At 37.4% G+C, this 18,614-nt stretch overlaps 1 protein-coding gene and 1 long non-coding RNA gene across 2 annotated transcripts in view; one reads left to right on the top strand and one right to left on the bottom strand.

Annotated features, from left to right (window-relative positions):
• Positions 1 to 13,939, top strand: part of LOC143672558 (uncharacterized) — a 77,038-nt gene extending 63,099 nt beyond the window's left edge. Inside the window, exons 3-4 of the long non-coding RNA XR_013169894.1 lie at positions 12,595 to 12,691; positions 13,025 to 13,939. This is a non-coding gene — a long non-coding RNA (uncharacterized LOC143672558). The remainder of the gene's footprint in view (positions 1 to 12,594; positions 12,692 to 13,024) is intronic.
• The window catches only part of ABL1 (ABL proto-oncogene 1, non-receptor tyrosine kinase), a 233,068-nt gene that overhangs the window by 147,756 nt on the left and 66,698 nt on the right, over positions 1 to 18,614 (bottom strand). The gene's annotated exons all lie outside the window — the stretch shown is intronic.

Here is an 18,614-nt window from a genome sequence, read left to right as displayed (position 1 = left end):
TGTCCTAGTTTAAAGTAATTAAAAGGGAAAAGTGGGGGAAAAAATCATCCTGCATGTTTTTTAAGGTCTATATTAAAGGATGGTTTTCTATGAATTAATCTTACTATTATCAAATGAAATCATAGGAAGAAAGTACTGTGTCTTTAAATCCACAGCTATATTTCATTCCAACTTTCTGTTTGAGACCATTACTGCTCCCTTGGGATCTACGTTGACTCATTGCATTTTAGAATGACGCAAATGAGCTTTTCTACACAACTTCAAAACAGACTGTGAATATATTCATGCAAAGGCTGGCTCCTGAGCCAGCAGATCAATAAAACACCCCTTTACAGAATCTCTAGGACCAGACAGGTGACCAGAACATTCTTCTCCTTGCCTTTAATTTCACCATGTAGTCTGGTTGCCTTCTTTAATTGGTAAAGTAGTTCTACCATTTTTTCTCAATCCTTTCTTAACTTGCTTCATCCTTTGTGACCTCATATCCACCTTCTACACTTTCATAGTGTAGAAGTCCTCTCTACACTTTCATCATCAAATCTACTTTCTTGGAATTACTTGGTCATGTAGTAAGAAAAGAATGGAAGAAAGAAATCCAGTTCAAATTTCACCAGTGCTGGGCATTTCCTTTCTAATAATTTTTATCTAAAAAAAGAAAAATTCTAGTGGGAAGTAGGAGAGCAATCTAAATTATCCATGCTCTCCTTCTACACCGTTTTTTAAATAACTGAGAGCTGGCTATAACTCAATATTTCCTCAGGCTTAATAGAAACACCACTGAGTGGCTCACCTAACCTTAAATCAGGACCTATCTGAACTCACCAAAGATAGCAAGCTATGGATAACAGACAGGACTGGCGACAACATCCTATTCACTTGGCCATTCAAAAAGTATATAACTGTATGCCCATAGTATGTGCCACATACAATGCAGACTCTGGAGACAGAGTAGACTGAATAAGGCAGTCACAATGTAGATGGGGGAAGGAAAGGTCTCTGTGAAAATGACAGATAAACTGAGATCTGGAGAAGACAGTGTTAATCAGGTAAAGGGGAGACTGGCACTTGGCAAGGGCAAAGGGAAGAGGAGGAACAGTTCACCTAGACACAGCAGGCAGACAGGCCAAGATCACCACCAATATGATGAAGGTAAATGGGGCTACCTTCACATGTGCTGTAACCAGGTAAATTCTGTGTCACCTGGCTGGTTTACCACATTTCAAAACAGTCCTACAGCTTCCTTCCTAAAACAGACAACCAAATCCCAGAGAATAAAATGTTTGCTTTTTTAAAAAAGTAGTTTACATTTGGGGCTGATCACTTTCACACAGTGTTCTTTTTGAGAACAGTCAAATTAGAAAAGGCATCCATGGTGCCAGAAGCCAGAATGGGCTCCCTTAATATAATAACAGAACAGCTGTAAGTACTCAAACCTCTAGTAATCAAGTTAAATGTCCAGCTTTGCTAGTAGTATCCTTCAAGGCCAAATGCAAATTCACTATTTTTTTAATCCTTACCAATGAATCATGGTCATAGTTTATTATAAGACATTAGCCACCTAAAAGCATCAAGGGTATGGCACTGTTTTAAAACCAAAGTAATTCCTACATAACAGATTACTTATATGGTATATATATTTTTCTAGGGTGATCATGTTTACTTAATCTATTTGTTTCACCCTCAAATGCATCACTGCAAATCAATTTTTCTCTATAAATATATAAACTCCCCCCCCATGCACACATAATGGGCTACTAAGTAATATAAGGCCCATTCATATCTTTCTGTTGGGGACTAAAATCTTTAAAATACCTCGACTTAACAGAGGTGAAATTGTGTTGTATCAGGCCATAGATCAGAAATTCTGACATAAAGTAAAAATAGGTGGGGAGCAGCAAGAAGCAAAGGATGGAATTTTTATAGTAAACAACTTTGCCATTGTGAATAACGATCATTGCTAAAATGTGCTGCTTTTTCAGTATCTCCTTCTCCCACTGTTGATCTTTGTTGCTATAACTACTATTTGAATAATTTTAACTGCAGACACATCTCCAGTGCTGTCATTGCAACTCTATGACTTCAGATCAGTCTTCATTCACTTGGAAACTGCTTAGGCCAAAGGCCATTATCATATTACAACCTGGGGACTGGTGTAAGAACAAGTTATTCAAAATCAGTTCTAAAATCAGATTTTTTTTAAATGTCAGAGTTTTCAACAATATCTCATAATATTTAAACCTCACTTAATCATAACACTCCATTAACTAGAATGTTTTTTCCTTCCCTATTTACCACAGACTTTTAAAATTTTTTCAAAGAGAAAATAAAAAATTTTCAAAGTAAAAGGGATTTTTGGGGAAAACTCCAAACAAGCTCTAGACAATATCCTGGAGGTTAATATATTATTTGGCTCAATGGCCTATATTTTCTCTATCTGCAGTAATCCATAACCATTAAAGGTATTAAAATAATGACTCTGGTTTCTGGGTCCAAGACAGTAGACTGAGCACATGTGTTTATCTCCTCTCCTGCTTATAACCCCTTTATATTACAGTAAAGGAATAAAAAAAAAAAGTATAAACCCATGAGAATGAAGAGAAACGAAAGGAGGTTGTAATCATACATGAGATTTCAACAAATTTTTGGAATCTGGAAAGTGGATGTGTGATCACAGCCTGGCAAAGCAGAGCAGAGAAAGTTAAAGCTGAGGAGCATCTGGAGGAGCAAGAGTGACAGAGGGAATTATCTGCCCAGAAGAATCCTAAATATGAAAGTAGCATGGAGGGTAGGAGTGAGACATGGGGCTTGAAAACTGGGGACTACCATCCTGTATGAAAAAACACACATCTGACCCACCTTTCTTACTCAGTGGACTTCAACAGACATTTAGCCCCAGGTACTAAAGGGATCTTTCCTAAAGAAATAAAAAGTAAAGTCTGGCAAGTACTAATGTTGTATGTTGGTCCCCCAAGGTAAAGCCTTCCAAGAGGATTCCTTAATTTTCCTACTCATTAATCCAATAATATAACTAGTCAATCAACAATCATACCCACATACACAGAACTTCCAATTGCCTTTCTAAATCCACTTTCTTAAATATGAATGGACAACCAGGATCACCAGAGTTTTGAGGAAAGCTTACAGCATCACTGAGATAGATTAAGACAAACAGATTATCTAACCCTGAAGAAAACAATTCAGGAAACTGGAGAGAATCCAAAATCAAAGAAAAAAAAAAACACTCCTCTAATTCATATCCTCAGAGAGACTCATAAAGATTATGAGAAATATAATTTCTGCCATTTATAACAATATAAATAGTTATATTGGCAGAAATATAACTGCCAATAAAAAACAAATAGAAAATGAATGAAAAATAGTCAAGGAAATCTCCCAAGACTCAAAAAAAAAAACATGCAACCTCTAGAAGGGCAACATTAAATTAATAAATGTAAAGAACCCTTTCTAAGCAACATGGCCCTATGTCATTGCTTCTGTAGCTGTTTACACTATCCTTGCAACTCTGTCAAGCTCCTCCAGGGCCTTCTATTACATATCAGCCTGCCTACCAATATGAAGTCTCTGAAGACCTCAAGAAATCAGTTACCATATATTCTTAACTCTGGTTAACTTGTAGCTCACTTAATTCAAATTTCAAAACAGATATCTCTAGAAAAGACTCACAGAATGAAACAAGACACTATGGCTTAACTCCTTTATCTCAAAGGACCAGACTTATCACTCATGAGCTGGCCTCCTGTGTGATACCAACCATTCTCCAATTCTTTTTGCATCTCAGACATTCTTCCTTCTGGGGTCATTTTCTTTAGTACAGAAGCTCCTTTGTCAAAGTCTGTTGGAGGTAAAAACTCTCACAGTTTTTGTTTATCCAAAAATGTTATTTTCATGTATTCATTATTGAATTATACCTTAGCTGAGTTTAAAATTTTAGCTTGGCAATAATTTCCTCTCAGCACTTTTTTCCCCCCCCCGAGGGCTCTCTTTATTTCTGACAGTCGCAGAAGTCAAAATGTTCCTCTCAGCACTTTTAAGATACTATCCCACTATCTTCTGGTTTCCACTACTGCTGTAGAGAAGTCTTCTTTCAGTCCAGTAACTTTTACTTGGGAAGTTGTAAGTTTCTTGTTGATTAATTTTAAGGTTTTCTTTTTGTCTCAGTGTTTCAGTGTTCTGTTTCACTCCAATTTATATAAATAAGCCTTTTTCTTTCTTTCTTTCTTTTTTTTTTTTTTTTACAAATTCCACTTGGGATTTGTGGGGATTCCTGAATCTGAAAATTTATGTTTTTCAACATTTTTGGAAATTTTTAGCATTATGTCCTCAAATACTGTCTCTCCCATTTTATTTTAATAGAGATATAATATATAATATGGCTCTATTAGACCTTCTCATTCTATTCTCCATTTCTTAAGATTTAATTTTCATATTTTTCATCTTTGTCTCTCATTGTTGCAGTCTATATAATTCCTTCAGATCTACCCTCCAATTTACTAAATCTCTATTCAACTATATCTAATCTGTTGTTTAAGTCATCCATTGGGGTTTTAATTTCATTAAAAATATTTTTCATTCCTTTTTCAATTCTTCCTGATCTTTCTTCATGGGATTTAGTCCTTATCTGTTTTCTAATCCACCATTTTATTTCTTTAAATGTTTTTTGTTGTTGTTGTTGTTTGTTTTGTTTTGCACAGGCAGGCACTAGGAATCAAACCTAGGTCTCTGGCATGGCATGCGATAATTCTGCTACTAATCCACTGTCACACTGCCCTCTTTAAATGTTCTTAAATAATTATTTTATATTTAGATCCTGATCATTCCAATAGCTAAAGATCTACTCTGGTTCTGAAGCTTTGTTTTCTGCTTTCTTACTCATGGTTGTTTGTTTTCTCATGTTGTTAATTTTCAATTTTGAGTTCATATTAGGAGACTTTTTACCTATGGGGATCCTGGGCTAAGGCCAAGATAAAGGTAGATATATTCAAAGAGGAAAAGTATTGATTTCTGCCAAGTACCCAGGAACTTACCAACCCAAGATTTCTTTAAGATAATTTCTCTGAAATTTCTCAGACTACATAGGTAAGGTAAATCCTAACAAAATTCAAGTGGAGGCCTAGGGTAAAAATTATCCAGTCAGATTTTTGTTCTATCACTCAAAGTACACATTAAGTCTGACAAGTTTCTTTTTCTCTCTGCCAGTGGGCTTACTTTTTTTCAGTATACCATTTTGCTAGAGGTATGGCCCTTCAATGATCCTAGATTTATATGGTGGTCTCAGTTCTACCTTCCTGTTTTCCATGAACCCAAGACTTTGTCTTCAGTGCCCCAAAGTGCTTTTAAAACCCAAGCCTCACAGACAACTACTGTATGACCCAGCCATTCCATTTCTAGTTTTTCCTCAAGAAAAATAATAGTATATGACCATAAAAAGACTTGTCCACAAAGCTTTATCTATAACAGCCCCAAACCGGGAACAACTCAATTGCCCATCAACATGTGAATATATAATTTATAGTACAGCCATACAACAGAATAGTACTCAGCAATAAAAAAGGAACAAACTACTGATAAAACAACAGTATGGATGAATCTCAAAAAATTATATTGTTAAAGGAAGAGTATATAGTATATGACTGCATTTTCTATAATTTTATATAAACGGAAATTAATTTATGGTGACAAAAAAACAGATAAGTGGTTGACTAGGAATGGAGGGAAGTGGAACAAGAAAGGATTACAAAGAGGCAATAAAGAAACTTTTGAGAATGATAGTTACGTTCACTGTCTTAACTGTTGTAATGATTTCATGGGTACATACATATACCCTACTTTATCAAACTATATACTTCAATAAGTACAGCTTGTTGTTAGTCAATTATACCCCCAAAAAACTGCCTTTTAAAAAAGACACTTGGTTACTGAAATCAGCAAATGACTCCAAGACAGCCAGAGTTCTAGCTTGCCCTCTTATTTTCAACCCCTCCTTTATTTGGGGGGCCTTGGGAATTTTCTTCCTTTCTTGAAAGTTCAGCTATACGTTTAGAAAGATGCTTGTCATATTTTAGACATCATGTCTAAGTGTTTTTAGCAGGTAGATTTTTCAGGATAGCTAATCTAGCATACCGGTAATGAAAGTCTCCCTCACTGAATGATAGAGGGAAGAGGGCTGGGGGCATAAATGAAATCACAAAGAAAAATAGACGATAAAGATTGAGAAGATATAATCTAGAAATGCCTAGAGTGTATAATGATAGTGACTAAATGTACATATTTTAAAAATGTTTTTGCATTAGGAAGAACAAAGGAATGTCATTACTGCAGGGTGCCGAAAACAGATGGTAATTAATATTTTAAAATTTCAACTTATGTGTGAGACTAAAGCAAAAAATGTTTATTTGGTACAAAATTTATATTTTGACTAGTGCATCTCCTAATACAACTTATGTAGATAGTTGGTTGAACAACATAAGTAATGGAACCTTGGGCAGGACATGAGATTTTGTTGGTTTGTCTAGAGTGATGCCCTGATGAATCCCAGAGTGATTTGATCAATGAGTGGAAAAGTATTTGCAAAGTCCCCTTCGGGGAATGGTGAGAACTGGGGAAAATTCAACCTCCCCAAGTTAAATTCTTGATATTCTCACAAGCAGTGTGGACAACCAAAGCTATAGGCTGAGCCCCCAGTTTTGGGGTTTGTTCATATGAAACTTAACCCAACAAAGGATAGGTCAAGCCTACTTAAACTTAGGCCTAAGAGTCACCCCCAAGAAAACCTCTTTTGTTGCTCAGATGTGGCCTCTCTCTCCAGCCAACACAACAAGCAAACTCACCACCCTCCCCCTGTCTATGTGGGATATGACTCCCAGGGGTGTGGACCTTCCTGGCAACGTGAGACAGAAATCCCAGAACGAGCTGAGACTCAGCATTAAGGGATTGAGAAAAACTCTAGAATGGGCTGAGACCCAGCATCAACGGACTGAGAAAACCTTCTCGACCAAAATGGGGAAGAGTGAAATGAGACAAAGTGTCAATGGCTGAGAGATTTCAAACAGAGTCAAGAGGTTATCCTGGAGGTTATTCTTATGCATTAAGTAGATATCACCTTGTTATCCAAGATGTAATGGAGAGCCTGGAGGGAACTGCCTGAAAATGTAGAGCTGTGTTCCAGTAACCATGTTTCTTGAAGATGATTGTATAATAATATAGCATTCACAATGTGACTGCGAAAACACACATTTCAAAAATTTGAAAACCTTGTGTCTGATGCTCCTTTTATCTACCTTGTCAACAGATGAGTAGAACATATGGAATAAAAATAAATAATAGGGGGAACAAATGTTAAAATAAATTTAGTTTGAAATGCTAGTGATCAATGAAAGGGAGGGGTAACGTGTATGGTATGTAAAATTTTTTTTTCTGTTTTCATTTTATTGTTCTGTTGTTTTTTTATTTCTTTTTCTGAATAGATGCAAATGTTCTAAGAAATGATCATGATGATGAATATGCAACTATGTGATGATACTGTGAATTACTGATTGTATATGTAGAACAGAATGAGCATATATTAAGAATGTTGTATTTCTTATAATTTTTTTCATTAATTAAAAATTAAAAAAAAAAAGTCTCCCTCACTTTGGAGTTCGAAGAGAATGCAAAATTTCCCTAAGGTTCTTCTTTCATGTTGCCCCTATCCCACTCAAAATCCTTTAACAGCAAAACCCCTTAGCCCTTAGAAGAGCATATAAAATTGGATCATAATCTAATCCCTATGTACCTTGTATTCTTTCTTCATGCTCTTGCTTGGGACATTCCCTTTGCCCAAAATCTCCCTCTCCTTCCTGTACCCTTTATCCCCTTCCAATAGTCAAATTGTGTGGGGTGAAATTCTACCACCATATTTCAGGTCTCTTCACATGCCCAGACACCCTCTCTCTAAATCTCCTCCCAACAAAAAACATTTCCATATTTTTCTCTTACCAAACACCCCAGTGAGAAGCAGTCCCTCCTCTCAACCACTATAATTTTTTTTTACTTGTATTACTAATTTGAATCAAACAATGCCTAGCATTTGAATTAAATATATGGATGTTTCATCTTCTCTATTCAATACCTGAAGATTAAGACAACTTTTTAATCTCTCACAGTCAGTCCTAGCACAATACCTTGAATTTGTATGAACAATAACTGCTTGTTAAATTAATCAATAAGCACATATAGAATTCCTTAAGAGAAATCAGAATATTTGAGAGAGTGTTCCACTCCCTCCCAAAGATGCGCAAGGGCTGACCAGCCTGATGTTCTGATGTAAAGGACCTAAATCCAGTCACCCACAGCAACACATAAGCCACTAATTAGAATTATCTATTTCAAATCTGTAAGGCAGGTACACTTTGCCTCAAAAGAGTAAAAAAAATGTTAAACGTACATTCCCTATAGTAATTACCAGCCAGCATTAAAAAAAAAAAAAAAAAAAAAAACAAGACACCAACTTCTAAAGGAGAAACATGTTTGTTATTCTTACAAATGTTTTGTTTTGTTTTTTTCTGATAAGTAGGCAAAAAAAAAAAAAGGAGTGAAGATATCTGGAACATTTAAAAAGTATAGCATCAGTTAATGTACAATGAATATGCCATAAGGCCTAAGAATGAACAGATGCTCCTGTTTTGACATATGCAAACTTATCGAACCTTAACTTTGTCCCGCAAAATTCAAAGCACAAATATACAGAACATAAATTGGCACTCCAGCTGCCCCTAATCAATTCCATTTCTAATATTCAATGTCGACCCATAATTTTTTAAGTTTCACTTTTTTAACGGAGTGCCACCATGTGGTGAATGTTTTTAGTACACTTTTACCAGTAGGATTGTCATACTTAAAAATAGGGGAAGGAACAAATCATCCAGGGCCAAAATGATATAAAATAAACATTTACAGTCACATTTTATAACAGACAACATTTTTAATAGTCAAACTTTAGAGTTAAAATATTACGGTTAAGATATTGTCTGTTCCCTTCAGGAAGATTCAGATTATGATCCATATTTCATATGGTCAGTGAGTGAGGCCCAGAAAGAGTCAATTAATAACCCAGGTTCCCAGAACCAGTGACTGGGGATAGGGGCAGGGTGGGAAAGAGATACTACTAGGGCCTATAAACCTGATCTACTGCCTTTTTTTTACTACCACCTCTCTTATTTATATGAAATATAAAGTATTTGGAGACTTTTTAAATTTGTATTTGTTAACAAACATCTCTATAACATTTACTACATCCTAAACCCTATTTGTAAAGTAACATTTACATAAAGTAAATTTACATAGTAAACATGCACATAGTAAGCATGATATATGTTAAATAAATAAAATTTTAAAACCTTCAAATAAGTTGTATAAGATACAGTTCCTTTCGTGATATTTTGAAATAACATACTATATTATAAATTTCAATAATATTCTTGGGTAAAAAGAGACACAATTGGTACAAATAAAGGTAACAGTTAAAATCAGAAATCTGTGCTCTAAATCTGCAGCCTGCCCCACTGCCCTGTGGTTGGTGAATGGATAAACAAACTATGATGCATCCATACAATGGATTACTACTCAGAGATATACAAGCAGGAGCTACAGATAACATGCAACAGCATGGATGAGTCTCAATGCATTCTGCTAAATGTAAGAAGCCAGACTCAAAATGCCACATACTGTAACATTTCATTTATATGAAATTCTGAAAAAGGCAATTTATTGGGACAAAAAGCAGATCAGAGGTTGCCAGGAACTGAGGTTGGGGGAGAAGGGTTAATTACAACTATAACTATAGTTACAGTTTATTGAGTGCTATGTGACAGATATTACTCTGTTTCTTTAGTTTACTGCTTAAGGTTTTTTTTGTCAGTTACAGATGTATGTAAAGAATGAACAATGTCCCCTCAACTTTCCACACCACACTCCCTTACCCATTCTATTCCCCAGAGACAGCCACTACTAATAGGACTTCACCTATTATAGTTACAAACTCACAGATTTCTTTGTAATATAAAAGGAATCATACTATACTTGCTTTTGCATTGAACATGTATCAAACATCTCTCTATGTCAATTACATAAAGCTACCTCAATCTTAACGGATACATGATATTGCACAGTATGCACAATTTATTTAGCCATTTCCCATTAATGAATATTTAAGTTACTTCCAGTTGTTCTAAGTTAGGTTCCTCTTAGAGGTTTTAATTTAATCCTCATAAAAAGCCTACAGAGTGGACTTACTGTAGATAAAGCCCCAAAGGCTCAGGAAGATACACCAATTTGTTCCTTCAACAAATACTATCCATGCACAGGGTCAGACAGAGTCACTGCTGTCAAATAATTTACTACCTTTCTCTTCACTGCCTGTAACAATCGACAACTCCCTTGGCCAGTGCAAACAGAAAAGACACAGCACTCTGGGAGCTGTTAGTCCAGATTTGGGCAAAGGTAGTCACTGGGTAAAAACTTCCTATGTTCCTTGGTCCTGCTTCATCTTCCTCTCCATCACACTTACTGAGGACACACAGTAAGAAAGTGTCAGTGGCTCCATCCTGGGAGACCCCATCAAAAGGCTTTGTGCTCACCAATGAAAGTCTTCCATAAACTCCACGATGCTGCTAAATTCCATCATATTTTTCCTTCTTACAGCCTGTTTGAATTCAGATCTTAATAGGTTCCATACATTACAATTGATTATGCCTCAAATCTCTTTTTATCTTTGAGCATGGGTAGGCTCCAGGAATTGAAGCTGGGCTCTGGCATGGCAGGCAAGAATTCTGCAACTGAGCCACTGTTGCACCGCTCACCTCAAATCTCTTTTTACCTATAGGTTTCATTTCATTTTTTTTCCTTATAAGTTATCTGTGAATTAAACTTAGACACTTGTTCTAATATATAGAATTCTCTTCAGTCTAGACATTAATGATTGAGTTTAACATGTCAGATGCTGTATTTAATGTTTTCTTCTATGTAAAAACTTCCTCTGTTCAAATGCAGATGACTATTTCTGTTTTTAAGATGACCTATTTGCACACATGCATATGTGCACACACGTATGCACACCCATACTTTATTTTTGAGGGCTGGACTCTGGCTGATTTGAAGACTCACAGGTGTTTCTTTCTCATACAGCCTGCAGTTCTTACAGAACAACATCTTTGTATTCAAATATGAGGTCAGAGTCTTTAGGGCATTCTGTGAGCCTTTAGAAGAATGGGATCACTAAGGGTACTCAGGTGTTCTAATAGGAGAGGCAAACAACTGTACCAAAAAATGAACGAGGTGATTTCAGATGATACGTGCAGGAAGAAGAAATTCAAAGTGTAAGGAGATAAGAATGCTTGTGCAGCATGGCTCCTCTGCATTGAGTAGTCAGGAAAGGTCTTTCCAAAAGGTACCACTTGAGCTGAAGCCTGCATGCCCAGAACGTGTAAAACTACTCCGAGCAAGCCTGAGGCCCCAGGCAGGCACTAACTGTGCAAAAGAGCCAGGGACACAAAGGAAGTGAAGGAGGATGAAGTCTGAAAGGGAAATCGGGACCAAACCAAGCAGGCCCTAGAAGCTATAGAAAGGAGGAGGGATCCTATTCTAATGAAAATGGGTACCCACCGGATGATAGAAAGCTAAGTAGTAAAAATATTTTATTTAAATTTCTAAAAAGGCCTCTCTGATGGCTGTTTAAGAACAGGCATGATGGGTATGAAGGAGGGCAAGGAGGTCAGTTTGGAGACTGCAGAAATCTTTTAGACCAGACATGGTGATGGATCGGGCTAGGCTGGTAGCAGTGGACTGCAGAACAATGAGCTGGGTGTAGGATTTATTTTAAAGCACTGGCTACTAACACCAGATGTGGGGAATGAAGGTAAGAGAGGCATCAAGGATGACATTTAGGTCACACACTGTAGCCCTCTCTCAGGCAAGATTATTTGCTGAGAACCCATTAACTCAAAAGATAAAGCCCTGAATGTAGCTTCAATTTTTCATCTTCATAATCATAAGATACATTTTCATTTGTATCCTGATGAGCCAAATGAAACCCAGCTACCATGGGTTGCCTGCCTACTCAGAGCTTCAATTTCCTGCCAGAAGCCATTCTTGGCCAGGGCTGCCTTTCACCACATGTTTATCATTCTTTTCTCAGGGTCCTAATCTGAAATTTGTCTATGATCACCATTTCTATTCCTGAGCCAATGGTAAAGCATCTGTCCCATTCCAGCAAGACCCACTTTCCATGCTATGGTCACATGGGTTGGTCTGGATATAAGGCATAACCATGAGCAAGCTGGCCGAATTGGGAGGGGTGGGAGAAGTGCTGGGGGAAGGCCAAGTGTGCTTGGCACGTGTCTATGGAATGCCATAGGTCACATTCTTCAGAGTGCACCAACGCATGCCATGGACTCCAAGTTCCTCACTCCTGGGCAACAGTTTCTCCACAACCCTGGGAACTCTGTCGTGGGCGATGACCTGCACCCACTTGGTCTCCATTCTGCCAAACACAATCGAAGGAACTAATCTAATTCTTTGTTTTATCTTTTCCCTCCTCAGGGGATCACTCAAAATGAGACCAACACCCTATTCCATGACTGTTTCTTTACCTAATCCTGCTGACAAAGTTTTTCCACAAAACTACCACATACAATTGGTAAGTTTGGTTAGTTTCAGGATTGGGAAAACCTGCCAGGCTATTATTTCCCATGAGATTTACTATAATTTTCAAAGATTTCAGCATTAAGCCTGTATTTTAAAGGAGAAAGTAAAAAAGAGATCTTGAGGGACCCGAAGGACAGACAAGAAATACTGGAGTTGTCATGTCCAATTGTAGCTTTCTGCCACCAAATGACTTTGATTTCCTCCCTTATAAAGGGAAATAAATACTGAATTTGTTAATAGAACCATATATTGATACACCTTTCTGAGGGGCAGTTTAACAATAGGTATCAAAAGCCTTTGAAAGTATCTTATTCTTTTGATGCAGAAATGTCAGTCCTAAGAAATTATCCTAAGGAAATAATGAAAATGAAGCATGAAGACTCTAGAAGAGAAACAGCAATCAACTGTTTATCGATAGAGAATTAGAAGAACAAATTTGAGCATATCTGCACACTACATGGATTTCCATATACATCTAACTTCCATCTTGCTATGTTTTTGCATAGCACTCCCTTCTCCTTCAAGAACTCTGCACAGAAGGGGATGAACAGGCTCCAGCTATCCCACCAGGTTGCTAGCTACAGCACTGTCATAACCACCCCAAAGTCTTACCTTGCACCTCTAATAAACACCCTGGAGAAACTGACAAAGGATATGGACTCCTCACCAAAAAAACATGTGAGCATACCAATTTTTGCATATAATTTTAGGAAAGCCTGTAAAGTCTAGAGAAAAGCATTTCATTCAGATTTAACAATAAAAAATAACCTTGACCGGGTAACAAATTCTGAAAATGGACAACACTGGCATAAAAGAAAAGGGGTGGAAGAACTTCAGTTTTTGGAGTGGCTGATTAATCAGGCAGACAAGTAACTACAGTACTAATTCTACTTGTATCCTTTGAAATGATAAAATAAATCCAAACCCAATGTGTCAGAACCCCAAAACAACACCACAATATACTTGACCTTGCTCATAGCATGCAAAAGGAAACAATGTGCTGCCACGAACAGGAAATCTGCACAAATTTTCTGGCTTAATGGATGTACCCATAGGAAAAAGAATCTGATCCTGCTAAATAAACTAAATACTTTGTTGCAACAACAACAAAAAAAGAAAAAACCTGTCCCTTGAATAGAACAGGGAAAATTTACCATGTGAAAAGGTGAGCAATAGAGTTTAGTCCAACCCAGAAGACCCTGTTATTTGTTTCCCTCCAGCAGTAATTAAATACAACAAATTGAGGAGCATTGGAGAGGTGCATGGTAAACAAAAAGCTAATTTCACAGAATAAACGCACTCCGGAAAACTTGGTCTTACTTTCTCCAGTGATTTTCAGAGTAAGCTCAGCTACATTCCTAGAGAAGAAAATCTCCCTGAAGGGCATGATACTGGCCACATTCTGGCTTCTGTATCTGTTGCAGTCCAGGCTCATCCACCTCACCACTTTCCTTTACACTACTCTCCCTACTCCTGCGATATACTACCCTAGCCATATTGGCCTTCCCACCAGAACATTCACACATTCTTTTACCCTTTTCCTGGATGCTCTTACCTCTCCAATGCCTGTGCATTGTTCCAGTCTGGGCTTAGATGTCATCTCCTCAGGTAAGTCCTTCCTGTCCCTGACCCCATTATTTTAGCTTCATTTATCCCTTGTGCTGTTAGAGAAGGTGGTAGTGGTGGCAATAACAATAAAGCACATCCACAACTAAGATTTTTGGAGCGCTTACTCTATACCAGGCCTTTTCCTTGTTCACTTTATATGTATTATCTCATTTAATCTTCATTATATACTAAAAATATGGCACCATTTTGTGTTCATTTTACAGACTATGCGGTAGCAAGCCTCCAAAATGGTCCTCTAATGATTCTCATTTCACTTCTTTAATCTCCTCCCTCACTGAATAGGGCTGACCTGTGTAACCAACTGCAGGAATGACCAAGTGTGACTTCTGAGGCTAGATTATAAAAGACAAAAAAGATATTGTGGTTCTGCCTTGCATTCTCTTGGATTGCTTGCACTGGGGAAAATAGCTGCCAGGTCATGAGGACACTCAAGCAGCCTCTGGTGAGGTCCATGTAGTGAGGAAACCGAGGCTTCCTGCCAACAATCAGCACTGATTTGCTGGACCTGTGGGTAGCCTTCTTGGAAGCAGATCCTCCAGCTTCCATCAAGCTGTCAAATGATAGCAGCCCCAACTGACATCTTAGATGACTACCCTCTCAAGAGAAAACACAAACTGGAACTAACCAGCTCCCACTTCAGAATTCCTGACCCACAGACACTTTGAGATAATACCAAATTTGTTGTTTTAAGCCTCTAGATTATGAAGGGATTTGTTATACAGAAATAGATAGTAATACTGATGGGAAAACTCACAGTTTAAGTAACTAGCTTGTGGTCACATAACTTGTAAATGGTACAACCAGGATTTTTGGAACCTGAGAGTCTAACTCCAGAGCTGAATTCTTTTATTTTCTTTTTTAAACTTTTCATTTTGAAATATTTTCAAATTTATGGGACAGTTGCAAAAAATAAAAATGAAACCCAATATAGATGTGTATATCCTGGTATTTTCCTGGAACTTTGGTATTTTCATGGAACTTAAGACTCAGAGTTGGAGTTCTACACTCTGAAAGTCAGCATTGCTATATACAGCATCTGTTAAAGAAGACAAAAGAGAGATTGGTCTTCAATTAGAGATAAGAATGAAGTCAATTTGGTTGGGAGATCAGGCTTCAATTAAAGATAAAGACGAAGCTGATCTGGTTGGGACTAAGGTAAATCAGAATACAGGGTAAAGGATAATATTGTCTGCATTTTAGAACTTCATCTACTGTACGAGACCAAAGGAAAAGAAGTTTATTTTGTCCAAAACCTAAATTTTCTGTATCACACAATCTAACGTAACCTGTCTGGCCAGTTCAACTAAACAACCTAAACACATGGAGCCTAGAATTAGGAACAAAGTCTTGCAATTCTGTTTAGCCTAATGTAATACCCAGATACACTTCTGAGTATGTTCAGCAGATAATTAAAAAGTATTGGCAAAGTTCCTCAAGGGACTGGAGAAAAAATATTAAACTTTCCAACCTGGGAAATCCCTGATACTCTCTCAAAAATTAGGGACTCCCAAGTTAATAGGCCAAGACCTTGTTCTTGAGGCTTGCTCTTGTGAAACTTACTTATGTAGCAGAGAAGCTAAGCCTACCTACAATTATGCCTAAGAGTTACTTTCAGAGAATGTCTTTTGTTGCTCAGATGTGGCCTCTCTCTAGGCCCAACTCTGCAAATAAAATCATTACCCTCTTCCCTACGTGGGACGTGATGTCCAGAGGTTAAAGTCTCCTTAGCAACGTGGGACATGACTCCCAGGGATGAGCCTGGCCCTGGTACCATGTGACTGACGATACCTACCCGACCAAAAGGGGAAAAGAAGTGTAACAAATAAGGTATCAGTGACTGAGAAAGTTCATATAGTCAAGAGGCTACTCTGGAGGTCACTCTTACGCAAGCTTCACTTAGACATTGCTACCTACCTACCATAACTTGCCAAACCCTAACCAAAACCATTCCTGCGATTCTAAAGAATGCCTAGGGCATTATATAAGATTCTACAAAGGTAACATGCACTAGGATAACTTTCCAGAAACCTACAGCCTCCAGATAGGTCCCTAGACTAGATAAGTGCTGAAATGCAGAGCAGCCAGCTTCTCCAGAACATCAACTAGTTCCATCCCCCATTCCATATTATTGAAAGCTCCTTCCAATATGAAAAAGTTAGAATGGGCATAGCTCAAATACCCCTAAAGAGTGGGAGAAAGATCAAAGGTGATAGTGGAATTATACGGAGAAGGTAGGGTTTAACAAATGAGTATGATTGCTGAATCATTTTATTGATTTTTCTTTTAGTCTCAAGTACCTTAGAGCAGCTAGAAGTAAAAATTAAAATGGAATTGTAACCCATAAAAAATTCTGAAATCTGTTCTACAACTAATTGTTGCGATATGCTTTGTAACTAATTGGGTTTTTTTGTATATATGCTATTTTTCACAAAAAAAGAAAAATAAATATTTTTTTCTAGCCTCTACTGTTTTAGAGCAGCTAGAAGGAAAAATCTGAAATAGTGGAATGGTAGTCCATAACAAACTCTGAAATCTGTTCTGTAACTACTTGTGAAGTGTACTTTGAAAAGCATTGCTTTTACTTTCTTTTGTTTGTTTATATGTTATATTTAACAATTAAAAAAACATTTTAAAAAAAAGGTACTGGCAAAGCCTTTGAGGGACTGGAGAAAAAAAATATGGAGCTATTAAGCTTTACTGCCAGGGAAACCCCTGATACTGTCTCAAACATTAGGGACTCCCAAATTAAAAGGCCAAGCCCTTGATCTTGAGGCTTGCTGTTGTGACATTTATGTAGCGGAGAAGCTGAGCCTACCTATAGTTATATCTAAGAGTTACTCGCAGAGTACCTGATTTGTTGCACAGATGTAGCCTCTCTCTCTCTAAGCCACACTGCAAGTAAAATCATTACCCAACCCCCTACATTGAACATGACATCCTGGGGTGAAAGTCTCCCTGGCAATGTAGAATATGACTCCCGGGTATAAGCCTGGCTCTGGCACCATGGAACTGACAATGTCTTCCTGACCTGACCAAAAAGGGGAAAAGAATTTTAACAAATAAGGTATCAATGACTGAGAGAGTTCAAATGGAGTCCAGAAGCTACTCTAGAGGCTAATCTAGTTTCAGCTAGATACTGCCATTTATCATCATTTGCCAAACCCCAAACAAAACCATTCCCACCAACCCTAAAAAACATCTAGGGCTTTATTTGAGACTCTACAATGGTTCCATGCACTGTGATTACTTTATAGAAACTTACAACCTCCAGATAGGATCCTAGACCAGATAAGGCCTGAAACCCAGAGAGGCCAGGCTCTCCAGAATGTCAACTAGTTCTATTCCCCTTTCCATATTATTGACAGCCCCTTCCATCATGAAAAAGGTAGAATGGGCAGAGCCCAAATACCCCTTAGATTGGGAGAAAGATCAAAGGAGAAGGTGGAGTTATAATAGAGAAGACAGGATTTAAGAAATGAGTATGATTGCCGAATCATTATATTGACATTTCTTTTCATCTCCAGTGTCTTGGAGCAGCTAGAAGGAAAAAGCTAAACTAGTGGAACTGTATTCCATACCTAACTCTGAAATCTTGTTACAATGTACTTAGAAATTTATTGTTTTCTGGTATATATATTCACAATAAAAAAATGTAAAAAAAAGTCAAGGAGAAAGGGAAGTGACACAAACCTCCCAAACTCAGGTTGTTTTCCTAAATAAGTTCAAACTTGTAGGCAAGCTACAGCTAGGAACTAACTTCTATTCTTTGGTTTTTTCATTTATAAATCTGTTCTTTATAAGAAAAGTGTGCCTTTTCTTACAAAAAAAAAAAAAACTTGCTTCCATTGAAATAATGCTAAATGGCTTAGGTCACTGTTTACAAGTCATTTTTTAATAAATGAGAAGTGTAATCACCTCTTTTCTGTGTTTTAAATAAACTTATCTGTGTTAGTCAGCCTTCTCTAGAGAAGGAAAACCAACAGGAGAGATCTGTAAATATGAGATCTATAAAGGTGTCTCAGGCAACCGTGAGAATGGAAAAAGTTCCAAATCCATAAGGCAGGTTGTGAAGCTGGAGGTGCCAATGAAGTTTGGATGAACTTCACAGGAGAGGTTCACTGGTTGAAGAAGCACTGAAAGAGTCTCTTTCCCCTTAAAAGCCTTCAAGTGATTGGATTATCTCATTGTGGGAGATTCGCCTTAATTGAGTACAGATGTAATCAACCACAAATGCAATCAAATGACTTAATGGTCTTAATACACCAGCCTCCTGGTTTATCAACCAG

The sequence above is a fragment of the Tamandua tetradactyla genome, chromosome 2, assembly GCF_023851605.1.
Source record: "Tamandua tetradactyla isolate mTamTet1 chromosome 2, mTamTet1.pri, whole genome shotgun sequence".
In the NCBI taxonomy this organism is placed as follows: Eukaryota; Metazoa; Chordata; class Mammalia; order Pilosa; family Myrmecophagidae; genus Tamandua; species Tamandua tetradactyla.
The sequence above is the reverse complement of the archived record's forward strand: the minus strand, read 5'-3'. Positions and strand labels throughout refer to the sequence as shown.